This window comes from Portunus trituberculatus, chromosome 50 (assembly GCF_017591435.1).
Source record: "Portunus trituberculatus isolate SZX2019 chromosome 50, ASM1759143v1, whole genome shotgun sequence".
Taxonomy (NCBI): Eukaryota; Metazoa; Arthropoda; class Malacostraca; order Decapoda; family Portunidae; genus Portunus; species Portunus trituberculatus.
Window position 1 is genome coordinate 25,349,681 of NC_059304.1, and position 14,196 is coordinate 25,363,876.

A 14,196-nucleotide genomic window follows, 5' to 3' on the forward strand; every position below is an offset into this window, starting at 1 on the left:
TACAATTTTACACGACTGGTAAAACTTTTGTTGTTCTATTCCAATCTGGAGGATTCATAGCTAATATTGTCTGCTTATGCCCGTATCACATGGTCACGTATACCTGTGACAGCGTGTCGCGCGTCTGGAATATCGACGACCGCGTCGCAGAAAACGCCGATTTTCAGAGGACAGCGGGTTATCGGGAATGATCCAAGACCGTTGTCCATTTCCCGTGACCGGAAGACCGTCGTGGAAAGACTATTATGAACATACTCCACAAAAATACTGAATTATTTTTTATAATGCTTTATTTGGCATATATCATCAATATAATGGTGTAATTTTGCATGATTTGCATACTCATCACTTATACGATATTTATTAATTACCTATAGATAGTATTGGATTTTGTTTTGATTTGTTTACCACCACAAGTGCTGGACTAGCCACCTTCTCGTCCAAATCCTTGCCTTCCTTTTTCGTTTGTTCTGCTCTTGCAGTGCAATTGCATAAAGTCCAACAGCTAAGATAGCGTGGTCAACTGGGTCCATTGTGTTCAGTGGCGCTCCACCCGGGTTTGTTGTTGTTGTGGTGGTGAAGGTCTCGGATGGAAGATCAACGCCATGTGCTATGTTTTCTGCGATCTGATCGTCGAACATACTGGTCGCGCGACATGCTGTCATGGGTATACGTGACCGTGTGATACGGGCATTAGGATAGCGCAAACTGCTGGTTCTACTCTATTACTTCATACCTACTATAGATTGTCTTCACACACAACTGCAACTTGCAAGGAATTGAAAAATCTTACTCTTAAGCCCATTCCCATTTTCATGTTTGTTAATATCTTTTCATATTGTTAAATGCTGTCTTTGCAACTGGAATCCTTCTCCTGATTTCTCCATCACTTTTTCCATCATCTCTTATCATGTTTCCTAAGTATGCTAAGTCATCTATCTACTTAATTTCCTTGTTTTTCAACCTGATGCTCATCCTCAGCCTCTCCTCTCCTTCGACAATACCCATCATTTCAGTCTTTCCAAAGATGATTTTCAAATCTCTCAGTGTACATGCCTCTTTTAAGGTGTCAACTAATTTCTGTATATTTTTTTCTGAGTCTGCAATAAGTACCAAATCATTCGTGCACCTTATTCTGTTGATGTTGACACCTCCTATCCTTAAACCTTTTATCTATTCCAGCTCTTCCATCACCACCTGCCCATACAATGATATAAAAATGTATGGCATTTGTTTCATTCCTTTCTTTACCTCCATCCACACTGTCATATTATGTTTTAGTGTTCCAAGTAGTGATTCACTATTAATCTCCAGTCTTTTCCATCCACTCCAATATCTCTTAGCATACCTATCATTTACTCATGTTTTACTGTATCCAATGTCTTCTGAAAATCTGCAAAACACATACATAAACTTTTTTACATCTTCCCTGCTCATTCTATTATCATTTAAAATACAAATATAGCATTTCTTGTTTCTTTCCCTTTTCTGAAACTGTATTGCTTCAATATCACTTTTATTTTATTAGTTTCATTATGGTGATAGAAACTGTAAAGGCTTTCCATAGGTATGACCTCCCTTCAGCAAAATCCTCCAGTTCAGCAACACAGCTGTGTGTGTGTGTGTATTTACCTATTTGTGTATTACAGGGCCCGAGCTAAGCTCTCTGTGTCCTGTCACCGTGTCCATTCCTGTCATATCTCTCTTTCATCTGATTGACACACACAGCGTCAACGACATGACTGCTCAGTTTATTCCACTTATCAATGCTACGATGCGGGAAACTGTATTTTCTCACGTCATTTAGACAGATGTCCTTTATTAGCTTTTTTCCATGTCCTCGGAGATGATTACTTGTGGTCACCTTTATCAACTCTCTGTCCAGTATGTCAATCTTGTTCACCAATTTATACATAGTTATCATGTCTCCCCTTGTTCTTCTCTCTTCTAATGTGGTCAGCCCTAGTTTCCTCAGTCTTTCCTTATAGTCTAACTCCCTGAGTCCTGGTACCATCCATGTTGCCAGCCTCTGTACCCTTTCCACTTCTTCACATTTTTCTTCATATGCGGTGACCAGACACATGCTGCATATTCTAACTGGGGTCTTATTAAAGTGCATAGTATCTTCTTCATCATTCCTTCATCTAGGTAGTGGAATGCAAGGCCAATATTTTGAAGCATGTTGTATGTTTTCCAAAATATCTTGTTAATGTGTTTCTCTGGTGACAAAGTGTTTTGCACGGTTACTCCTAGGTCTTTCTCCTCATTGGTCTCTTCAATTTTCTCATCACCCAGCCTGTAATCCCTGTTTGGTCTGTATCTACTTCTTCCCATTTTCATAACATGACTCTTGTTTATATTAAATTCCATCTGCCACTCTTTACTCCACTAATATATTTTATCAATCTTCCTGTAACTTGTTACAATCTTCCACATTCTTTACTCTCCTCATAATTTTAGTATTGTCCACAAACATGTTCATGTAACTGTCAATTCTTACTGGCATATCATTAACATAAATCAAAAACATGATGGGATCAAGCACTGACCCTTGTGGAACTCTACTGGTTACCTATTTCCTCTCAGACTTCTTTCCTTTCACCACTGTTCGCATTTCTCTTCCCACTAAGTAATTTTCCATCCATTTTGCTAGTTTATCACTTACTCCTCCAATCTTCTTTAGTTTCCACATCAGTTTATTGTGTGGCATTTTATCAAAGGCCTTTCTCAAGTCCAGGTAAATAGCATCCACCCATCCCTCTCTATGTTGTAGTATGTCAGTCACTCTTGAATAAAAACATAATAAATTGGATACGCACGATCTTCCTTTTCTGATACCAAACTGCCTTTCACTCAGAATGTTTTCACTTTCTAGATACTCACTCCACTTTGCTTTAATTACTTCTTCACATACCTTGCACAATATACTAGTCAACGATACTGGTCTGTAATTTAACGGTTCCATTCTACTACCATTCTTATATATAGGCACAATGTCAGCTCTTTTCCACTCTTTCGGGACTATTCCTGTTCGTATGGAGGTTTCCACAATATCAAATATGGGGTTCAACAATTGATCCTTACAATCTTTTAGCAACCTCTCAGATATGCCATCAGGCCCCATTGATTTATTAATATCCAAGTTATTTATAATTTTCCTTATATCTTCTTTAGTAACCATGATGTTCTGCATTTGCTTTATTTCCGTAGGCCTTTCTCCTGTAAAATGCTCCTCCTTTGTAAACACTTTGCAAAAGTTGTCGTTCAAAATTTCAGCTATATCCCTAGCATGCTCATATCCTTCTTCCCCATTTTTTACTTTTTCTATTGCCTCCCTTTTATTCAGTTTTCCATTTATGAATTTGTAAAACATTTTAGGGTCACTATCACAATTTTCCACCACTCTCTGTTCATATTCCTTTTGTGCTGTTCTCCTTACTTCAACATATCTATTCCTTGCTGTTTTGTAGACTTCTCTTGATAATACTTCACTGTTTTTCTTAAGTTTCTTCCATGCCTTTTCTTTGTTCTTTTTTTGCTTCTTCACAATTTCTATTAAACCACTGTTTATTATTTAAAGTCCTCTTTCTGTGATATGGCACAAACTTCTTCACAGCAGAGTTATATAAATCCATAAATTTATCGTATTTCAATTGCATATCCCCTTCCTGGTATACCACAGACCAGTCAATTTCATTAAAGAACTCTCTTATATGGTTATAATTTGCCCTAACATAATTTAATTTTTCCTCCCTGTGCTCCACACTCTTTTCCGTGCTTAATTCCGTATCCAGCTCAAAGCTTAGGACATCATGGTCGCTTTTCTCCAAGGGACATTCATGTTCAATTTCCTCTTTTAGGGAGATGCCCCTGGTAAATACCAAATCCAACCTCGCTGCAACATCCTGTCCCCTGCACCTTGTTGGTGATCTCACCCACTGTGTCATCAAGTTATTTGTTACTACGTTTAACAATTCCTCTGCACACTCACCACCATTCACCACTTCGTAGTCTTCCCACACTATTTCCTTACAATTAAACTCCCCGACTATCATCACTCTATTCTTTCTGATGAGTTCCTGCTTCATTCTGTCCAGAGTATTTCTCATCACTGTTCATATTCCCAAGCACTGGTTCTGGGTGGTACGTATACTGTTATAATATCAATGTCCCTCTTACCATCTGTTATAAGCATACTTATCACTTCCTCATTTCCCTTACTAAAGTTCACCTCCTTCACTATCAGATCTTCCTTAGTAAGAACCATTATACCACCACCTCCTTTATTTTTTCTATCATTTCTCCATACTTTGTAGTGTTTTACATCAAACCAATCTAGCTTTATTTCAGGCCTTAACTTTGTTTCCACCACACACATTATGTCCAGTTCATTGTTTCTTAGGTAATCCATACATTCTAGCCTCTTAGACAGAAATCCATCTATATTCATGTAAGTCATTTGAATTCCATTCCTAATCTCTTTCTTCCATGTTTCAGTCAGTGTAATGTCTATTCCGTCTGTTTTATCCACCACTTCTTCGGCCTCCCATTTCTCATCCTCCAAAAAAACTTGGTCTTTTCCTCCTGGTGTGTGTGTGTGTGTGTGTGTATTTACCTATTTGTGTATTACAGGGCCCGAGCTAAGCTCTCTGTGTCCTGTCTCCTTGTCCACTCCTGTCATATCTCTCTTTCATCTGACTGACACACACCGCGTCAACATCACTGCTCAGTTTATTCCACTTATCAGTACTACGATGCGGGAAACTGTACTTTCTCACGTCATTTAGACAGATGTCCTTTATTAGTTTTTTTTCCATGTCCTTGGAGGTAATTACTTGTGGTCACCTTTATCAATTCTCTGTCCAGTATGTCAATCTTGTTCACCAATTTATACATAGTTATCATTCATTCCTTGGCGAAGTGTTGTACCGATACACTGCCTCAGCGATGAAGCACTCCTTCCTGGTCGCGATGGTCTTGACCATGCAATGGCAGCGTTCAACAATACAATTGCCGAATGCCACATACACGCATCTGAAGCGTAAACTGATTCCCCACTCGTCTGCAAAGCTTCTGGAACATCTACTGCGGAATGCTGTATCATTGTCCAGGAGAATTTCATGAGGGGCGCTGCGCTCATAAAATACTGATTCCAGTTGTTGCACCACACAGGCTGGAGCCACATCGAGAAGCGCGAAGGTCCGTGATCCACCAGGGTCAAGTATGGGCGAGTGGCATAGTGGGTAATGTCAATGCTGATTCGCTGCCACGTTTCCTCCACCTCCAGTACACCAGCCTGCCACTTCTCGGGAGCAGGGTCGATGGATCGACACACCTGGCAACTTGACACTACTTGTTGAACTTGGCGTCTCACGATGGTTGGGTCGATGCGTCTGACGAAATACAAAGTTCGTCTGACACCCGGGTGACCACAGTCGTGATGTACTCTCACGATGTTACGATGCTGCTCCTCCACACACACTACTGTGCACGCCACATCACTCTTCTGTCCTTCAGGATGCACCTCCATTTCATCCAGGGTACTCAGCCACTTATGAGGGACCCTGGTCAGCATGTCTGCCTTGTTTATTGAAGAATTCACTCTATGCACAGTCACTGTATTCTTCACAGATCACTTTCAAGGTGTTCAAGCGCCTGCAAATGAGCATTTCCCTTGCTGCTTTTGTCTTCAAACGGGATTTTCCAGTTAGGGTGTCAGATATCCAGCGATGAACGGTGACTGAATCTGTCATGAGGTGTACACGCATCATGCCCCATGCGACAGCCAGAATCAGCCCCTTTAGCATAGCATCCATTTCCACCATGTTAATGTGCGCACTTCAATCTGGCCGAAGGTAACAGGCGTCTTCCACGAGGTCATCAACCACCTCCACTGCTACACCTAACGCCAACGAACTGGCATCCACCCAGACTGTAGCTGTAGTACCTGAGACATCCCAGCGCCCTCTGGCAGGGTCTTCGACCCCTATACACAGCACCACGTCCTCCACCATGGCTCGTAGTTTTGCGTCGTTAGTTTCGTCATCCCATGTATTCATCAGAGAAGTAATTCTTCTCTTGATGAACGACGCTGTGGGCCGCAGCCACCCGCATACAGGCAAATGGCCGACCAGCTGTCCGCACCATGAGAAAAGCAGCCTCCTTGTCGCCTAAGGAACGTAGAAGATTTGACTGCTGTCGTGCCCCTGCGTCTCACTGGTGGTGCATTCACGGTGTACCAGCAACTGAGTGACATCGAGAAGAAAGACATCAAGAAGGTGAAGAGTGCCCTGTATTTTGCCTTTGCTGTGGACCAGTTCACGGCATACAAGTTGTTCATGGCTCGACAACAAAAGAGCAACGAGGTAGTTGATGTTTACCTTGCTGACCTACGCCGTCTATCGTCCCTTTTTGGGGGCGTGAGCGACACCGCTCTCTCGTGTGCATTCGTTGCTGGTCTACCAGACACCGTCCACCACCTGCTTTGGGCGGGAACTCATCTTGAAACCATGAAGCTTGAACAAGTCCTTGAGCGCGCACGAGTACTGCTGAGGGAGGAAAGCAGCACTGCGGCAGCAGCACGGTTGAAGTGGGGCGCGACCTGCAGTCGTGATAGTCTACCAACAAGGAAACAAGATTTCACGTGTTACAACTGTGGTATGCCGAACCACCTGGCCAGGGACTGTTTGATGCAGGGACCATGACAGAGAGGCGATCGCAGCAGCCGGATCATCTGCCATCAATGCAAAGAGGTGGGACACATTGCTGCTTCCTGCTCGGGAAACTGCGTGAGAGAGGGGGTGTCAGCGCCGGCTCCCTCTCAAGTGCTGTGAATGCGGCGTTGCCTGTGACACATCTGACTGTTGATGGCGTCAAGAGGACTGTGCTGATCGACACTGGATGTTCGATGAGCATAGTTCATGTGTCGTGTTGTTCGAGGTGGAGTGAGAAAAAAGTAGACTTACTGACTATCAGCGGGGAACGTCAGCAGTGTGTTGGTGTGGGACAAGTGAGCATGTTGACTCGAGATGGAGTCTCAGTGGACATTGATGTGCTGGTGGTAAAGTTTAGACCTTTGAACTTTAACGTCATTCTGGGCATGAATGGTATCGCAGCTGTTGGAGGGGTGTGACAGTTAAGTCCTCCCATGATGTACAATTAGGCCAGCGAAGCGTGTGTGGGGCGACTGTTAGTGATGGGCCGACACTGCTGCTGAAAACTGAAGTTGTGGAAAAAGACTACACCGTTAGCTATGAGGACAGTGCTAAAGCATGGACTGTGAAATGGAGGTGGGCTGCAGGCGAGGAGCCAGCCAGCTTGCTTAACCCTTTCCTAGAAATTGTCAGAAAACTGTTTGAATACTAATAATTATTTTCTCTTTGTTATTCTGAATACAATGATGTACTTTGTAGCTCGATGTGACCTCTGAAAGTTCAGTTTATGCCTTATCAAGGATTCCTCCTCCGCCCGCTGTGTGATCCGTCTTCCAGAAACAGCCCGGAGAGCGATGACACCGCACGCGCGCGCACACACACACACACACTAAAGAAACTTACGTATGAGCGAAATGTAATGTATTCCAACATAAATGGAGTGATATCGGGGATTTTAGAACTCAACGATTACTTGAGGGACAAGAACCCAGATATTGTGGGTCTTACTGAAACAAAACTGAGAGAGGGAGAAGACCTGATGATGGTTGGAGAAGGGAAATATAATGTTTGGAAAAGAAATAGAGTAGGTAAGATGGGAGGAGGAGTGATGTTGCTGGTTAAAAAAGATATAAAGGTGGATCAAGTGAAAGAAGGTATGGGAAAGGCAGAAGTGCTAAAGATCAGAGCAGAAACTAATGAAGGAAAAAAGAGGCACTACATAGTGGTGTACGTACCACCTAAGACAAATGCATGGTCAGTACAGGAATATGAAGAAATGATAAGTGATACAGGAACATGTCTGGAAGAAATGTTGGGTGGCTGTGAACGAACTATAATGATGGGAGATTTTAATTGTAAAGAGGTGTGTTGGGAGGACTGGTCAATGGAAGGATCAGAGACAACATGGGAAATACACTATTGACACTGGCAATGGAAAATGTGTTAACTCAGTGGGTCAAAGAAGATACTAGGTTTGGAGGAGAGGGAGCATCGTCAAGACTGGACTTGGTCTTTAGTACAGAGCCAATGGTCATTGAGGAGATGAGGGTGGAGTGCCCTTTAGCAAAGAGTGATCATGCAGTTTTGGAGTTCAAGGTGATAGATGAAGAGAAATCTAGAAGAAATGAAGAATATAAAGTGGGAAGATGGAATTATGCCAAGACAGATTTTGGAAACCTAAAGAAATTCTTTCAAGAGACAAATTGGATGAAATTCAAGAGTGCTAAGGAGCAAATGAAAAGTGGAAGGAATTTATAAAAATATACAAAGAAGGTGAGAAAAATTTGTACCAATAAGACAACATAGAGAAGTTGGAAAGCAGGACTGGTTTAACGATAGATGTGAAAAGGCTAGAACAAGAAAAGAGGATGCATGGAAGAGGTGGAGAAGGAAAAGACGGATTAAGCAGTGGGAAAGTTACAAAAGAGCAAGAAATGAATATGTGTTGATTAGAAGAGAAGAAAGAAAGAAACAAGAAAAGGATATAATTGATAAATGTAAAGACCAACCAAGGCTTTTTACAGACATGTGAACAACAACATCAAAAATAGAGAAAGTATTGAAAGTTTAGAAGTAAATGGAGTATGCAGTGAAGATCCCAGGAAATGGCAGAGGCTATGAATGGATGCTTTCGGAAGGTATTCACAAAGGAGACTGCTTTTGACAAACCACTGGTAATGGAACAGAAAGGGATTATGAAGGAGTTTCAAGTAACTGTGGAGGAGATCAAGAATATGATGGGGAGTTTAGAAGTGAGAAAAGCTGTGGGACCTGATGGGGTATCAGGATGGATTTTAAGAGAATGCAGGAGCAACTGGCAGAAAAAGTTTGTGAAGTAATTGATGCCTCATTAAGGGAAGGTGTAGTGCCCCAAGACTGGAAAAGAGCTAACATTGTCCCAATCTATAAATCAGGTAACAAGAGAGACCCATTGAACTATAGACCAGTGTCACTTACAAGTGTGGTAGCTAAGATGTGTGAGAGGGTGGTGAAGAATAGATGGACAGACTTCTTGGAGAAAAATGACATACTTTGTGAGTGTCAATTTGGTTTTAGAAAAGGGCGTTCATGCACGACAAACCTGATATGTTACTATTCGAGGGTGATAGATGTAATACAGGAAAGAGATGGTTGGGCTGATGGAATATATCTGGATTTAAAAAGGCCTTTGATAAGGTACCACACGGAGACTGATCTGGAAACTTGAAATGGTAGGAGGAGTGCATGGCAGTTTACTAAAATGGATGGAAGACTTTTGGTAGGAAGAGAAATGAGAACAATAATTAAGGACAGACCATCAGAATGGGGCTTGGTGGAGAGTGGAGTTCCACAGGGATCAGTGTTGGCACCAGTAATGTTCGCAGTCTACATAAATGACATGGTGGATGGGGTGTCCAGTTATGTGAGCCTATTTGCAGACGATGCAAAATTGTTAAGAAAAGTGAGATGTGACAAAGATTGCGAACTACTCCAGGAAGACTTGGACAGAATATGGAAATGGAGCTGTACATGGCAAATGGAGTTCAACACGACAAAATGCAAGAAATTAGAGTTTGGCAAGAGTGAAAGAAGAATCAGGAGTATGTACAAGATAGGAAATGAAGACATAAAACCAGTCATGAAGAAAAAGACCTTGGGGTGACAATTACCAATGACCTATCGCCAGAGAGACATATAAACAAAATAATTGGAGAAGTATTGAACTTATTGAGGAACATAAGAGTGGCGTTCAGATATTTAGATGAAGAAATGATGAAGAAAATAATTACTGCAATGATAAGACCGAGGCTTGAATATGCAACAATACAGTGGGCTCCGAACTTAAAGAAACACATAAGGAAACTAGAGAAAGTACAGAGGGCTGCAACAAAAATGGTGCCTGACTTAAGAGATTTGACTTATGAAGACAGACTGAAAAGAATGCAACTTCCGACCCTGGAAAACAGAAGAGAAAGGGAGACCTGATAGCAATATACAGAGTGATGATTGGCATGGAAAAATGGATAGGGAAGATCTGTGTATGTGGAATGAAAGAATGTCGAGAGGGCATGGGAAAAAACTAAAATGGCCACTTATAGGAGAGATGTGAAAAATATAGCTTCCTCATAGAAGGGTGGAAGCATGGAATAGTTTAGACGTGGAAGTGGTCAACGCAAGGAATATTCATGATTTTAAGAAAAAGCTGGACATTAATAGATATGGAGACGGGACAACACGAGCATAGCTCTTTTCCCGTATGTTACAATTAGGTAAATACACACACACACACACACACACACACACACACACACACACACACACACACACACACACACACACACACTCTCTCTCTCTCTCTCTCTCTCTCTCTCTCTCATCATGGAGGGAAATTGTACACTTCAATGAGAGAGAGAGAGAGAGAGAGAGAGAGAGAGAGAGAGAGAGAGAGAGAGAGAGAGAGAGAGATTTCATCCTTTTCATATCAAGTTTCAGGCAAATAACATTCTCTCTCTCTCTCTCTCTCTCTCTCTCTCACACACACACACACACACACACACACACACACACACACACACACACACACACACACACACACACACATGCCCGGTAGCTCAGTGGTTAGAGCGCTGGCTTCAAGCCAGAGGACCGGGTTCGATTCCCCGGCCGGGTGGAGATATTTGGGTGTGTCTCCTCACATGTAGCCCTGTTCACCTAGCAGTGAGTAGGTACGGGATGTAAATCGAGGAGTTGTGACCTTGTTGTCCCGGTGTGTGGTGTGTACCTGGTCTCAGGCCTATCCGAAGATCGGAAATAATGAGCTCTGAGCTCGTTCCGTAGGGTAACGTCTGGCTGTCTCGTCAGAGACTGCAGCAGATCAAACAGTGAAACACACACGCACACGCACATGCACACACACGCTTTCATGCGCCAATCTGTTAGTTGATCTCTTGCTCTCTCTCTCTCTCTCTCTCTGACAAGTTACCTTCTACCATTTTATTATAAAATCAAAGATAATGAAAAAATTGACATGAAAGAATGATAGGTAATTTTTTTTTTCACTTTCCGAGTCCTCACTAATGACTTCGCTTTCTTCAGTTTCTTCTTCTAAATATTTATTGTCACTGTCTTCAAACTCAGAAGCACTGCTAAATACATATGGTCTGTCCTGCTCCATGTTATGATCTGAGATCCTTCGCTCTTATCAGGATGTCTCTTCGCACTTATCATGGTGCTTTCCACCCGGCGGGTCGCTGGGGTTGCCAAGTGTCGCCCGGAGAAAGGGAAAATAGCTTAGTTACTGCTAAATTTCCAGAGCTATAGTGACAACACTACATGTGGAAACATGCCAGACACTTCCACTCACCATCTGACTCGAGAAACCGCGCTTGGAGCTCAAAATTGAGGCGCGAAAATTCTTGATTACGGGTATGATCACCGTCGCTACGGACGCATTGATGCAATCGTATATATACGATTGCTGGAAGGAAAGGGTTAACGGAATCGTTGAGTATCACATTCCCATGATGGCGCGAGGGGAATACGAGTCCGAACTAGAAAAATGGGTCAACGAAGGATGGATGCTTCCTTACGATGAAAAAGAACTCGGGAAGCCCAAAGGACTGATTCTCTTGATGGCCATCATTCAGAAGAACAAGGGGAAGGTGCGGCCAGTGCTGGATTATAGAGAATTGAACACTCACGTGGAAACACACACAGCCGACGCGGATGTGTGTGCTAGTAAGCTGCGTGAGTGGCGCCGTATGGGACGTAACATCGCTTCACTCGACTTGAGGAAGGCTTATCTGCAAGTACATGTGCACCGTTCACTGTGGCCCTACCAGACTGTTGTCTTTAGAGGACAACGGTATTGCCTGACAAGGCTGGGATTTGGCCTTAGTATCGCCCCCATGGTAATGAAGACAGTCGTCTCAAAAGTGTTAAAGCAGGACGACATCATTAAGGAAGCTACTTCATCTTACGTGGACGACATTCTGGTTAACGAGGACCTCGTGACTTCTGATATGGTAGTCAATCACCTATGCCAGTTTGGTCTGGAATGTAACCCTGCCCAGCACGTAGGAAAAGGAGCATGTGTTCTGGGACTGCGGGTAGGAGGGACGAAGGTTTTACAGTGGTGGATAGATAACATCATCAAGGAAGCGCCTGTGTTGTTGACAAGGAGGTTGCTGTTCTCATGATGCGGACAGCTGGTCAGCCATTTGCCGTATGCGGGTGGCTGTGGCCCGCAGCATCGTTCATTTATAAAGGAAGGCAGGTGGGCATTACTGAATGTTTGAGGGAGAGTGAATGTGAAGTATGAAAGAAGTGGTGTGGTGTGCGGCAAATGATAAAAGCAAAGGAGTAAAAAAAAAGGGTGTGTTCTCTTAATGTCACCTAGAATGTGGGAGGATATAGATATACAAAGGTGGAGTGGTTAATACTTTTCAAAACCAAGATGATCCATATGTGTATGGAATGATTTACTCACTCAAATTCTTGTCTATGTCATCAAGGGGCTTGGGAGGTGGACCACATCCTACATCAAATAGATCCATTAGTAAAGTGGCCACTAATATTCAATGCTTCACTACTAGCTTTCATACAGCATAGCAATGTAGGCTTTCCTATCCAAAAATGGGGGGTAAAATAATGATTAGTTTATCAATTAACACTGCTGCTTATTGTGCTTGCCTAAATATCCCTTTTACTTAAGTACCTTAAATAGGGTTGTGCAAGAAATACCAGTATTACAAGTGCACATTACAAGTGCCAATACAGATTGTTACACCTTATCATAGTGAATATTTCTATCCCTAGACACACCTTCCATACTTGAATATCAACACTGGAAATTATTCTTCAAATCAGTGTATCTTAAGTGACATTGTTAGTTTAGGATAAGTTAGGTCACTGGAAATTATTCTTCAAATCAATGTATCTTAAGTGACATTGTTAGTTTAGGATGTTGGGTCACTTAAGGTTACTAGGTTGAAGTTAACAATGCAAATTGCTTCCTGACACAACAGTTGCTGCTTCGTTTCCTCATCTGTGGTGGGTGTGGTACATCCATCATGTCAGTAGCAACCAACAACAAAACGAAGTAGCAGTATATGCGACTACATGTGCGTGGGTCGTATGCTGTTTGTTTACATCAGGCGAAGTGGAGTCAGTGGACAGAGACACTATTATTGATTATGTTCGCCTTTAAATATACCTAAATTTCATATATTGTTAATCTTATTAATACAAAAAAAGCCTCAGATATGTTTATTTGTTCAAATCATCGTAACTGGATTAGTTTCAGTCCATAAGTTTCACCACTATGTTGCGGTTGGCATCCCTGCGCTAAGTCGAGCTAATAATGAGGGGTTACTGAGCCATAACTTTGCCACCTATGTCACATCATAGCTACGATTGCTTATGTCATGACTTATGTCTCGCTAACGAAAGTTGAACCTGCAGTAATTTTATTTTATTGTTATTGTTCACCGGCTCCCCGATGCCAATCTTACCCATTTAACCGGTGAACGTAACAATTGGCGACCGTGACAGAACCCTTATAACCCTTATTCAGTGTTCCATTTTTTCAGTGACTTTTTTTCTGTGATTACATTATTTTTTTTTTTTCTTGTGTTTCTGTGGTGTTGTGACTTTGATATGGTTTTTTTTCTGTGACTTACTCTGCGTGTGGTTTAAATTTACCTTTGTGCGATTAAGTGGCTCCTTTTGGGTTAAAAGTGCTTCGTGACTTTCATTGGTATCGCATACCAGTGGTAGAGCAGGAAACAGGTAGAAAGGCATGTTCACCAATAGCACTTATCTCTATTTTTTGCACATAGGCAGGTGTGTAACAAGTGTTATCCAAGTGTTGGGATCATCATATGTTCATGCGAACCCTCAATCCCCTCACTTTGCGGATCATTTTTCTCGCTAGTTATAATTGGCCCTTTTAACTAGTCCCTCAGACTAATCTGCTTCCTTATCAATAACAAGTCCCAGTACAATTCACTCCTCATCCTCTCAAGTCTCGTAACTACAGTAATCCGGATCCCTTTTAATGCCG

General features: G+C 42.2%; 1 protein-coding gene across 6 annotated transcripts in view; it reads right to left on the bottom strand.

The window, feature by feature from the left end:
• LOC123500095 (TBCC domain-containing protein 1-like) overlaps positions 1-14,196 on the bottom strand; it is a 185,822-nt gene that overhangs the window by 148,793 nt on the left and 22,833 nt on the right. Inside the window, exon 1 of one of the 6 annotated variants that reach the window (XM_045248752.1) lies at positions 12,622-12,643. The exons of the other annotated variants lie outside the window; for them this stretch is intronic. The gene's annotated coding sequence lies outside the window, so the exon portion shown is untranslated. Of the gene's footprint in view, positions 1-12,621; positions 12,644-14,196 lie in introns of those variants that run through there. 6 annotated transcript variants of the gene reach the window in all.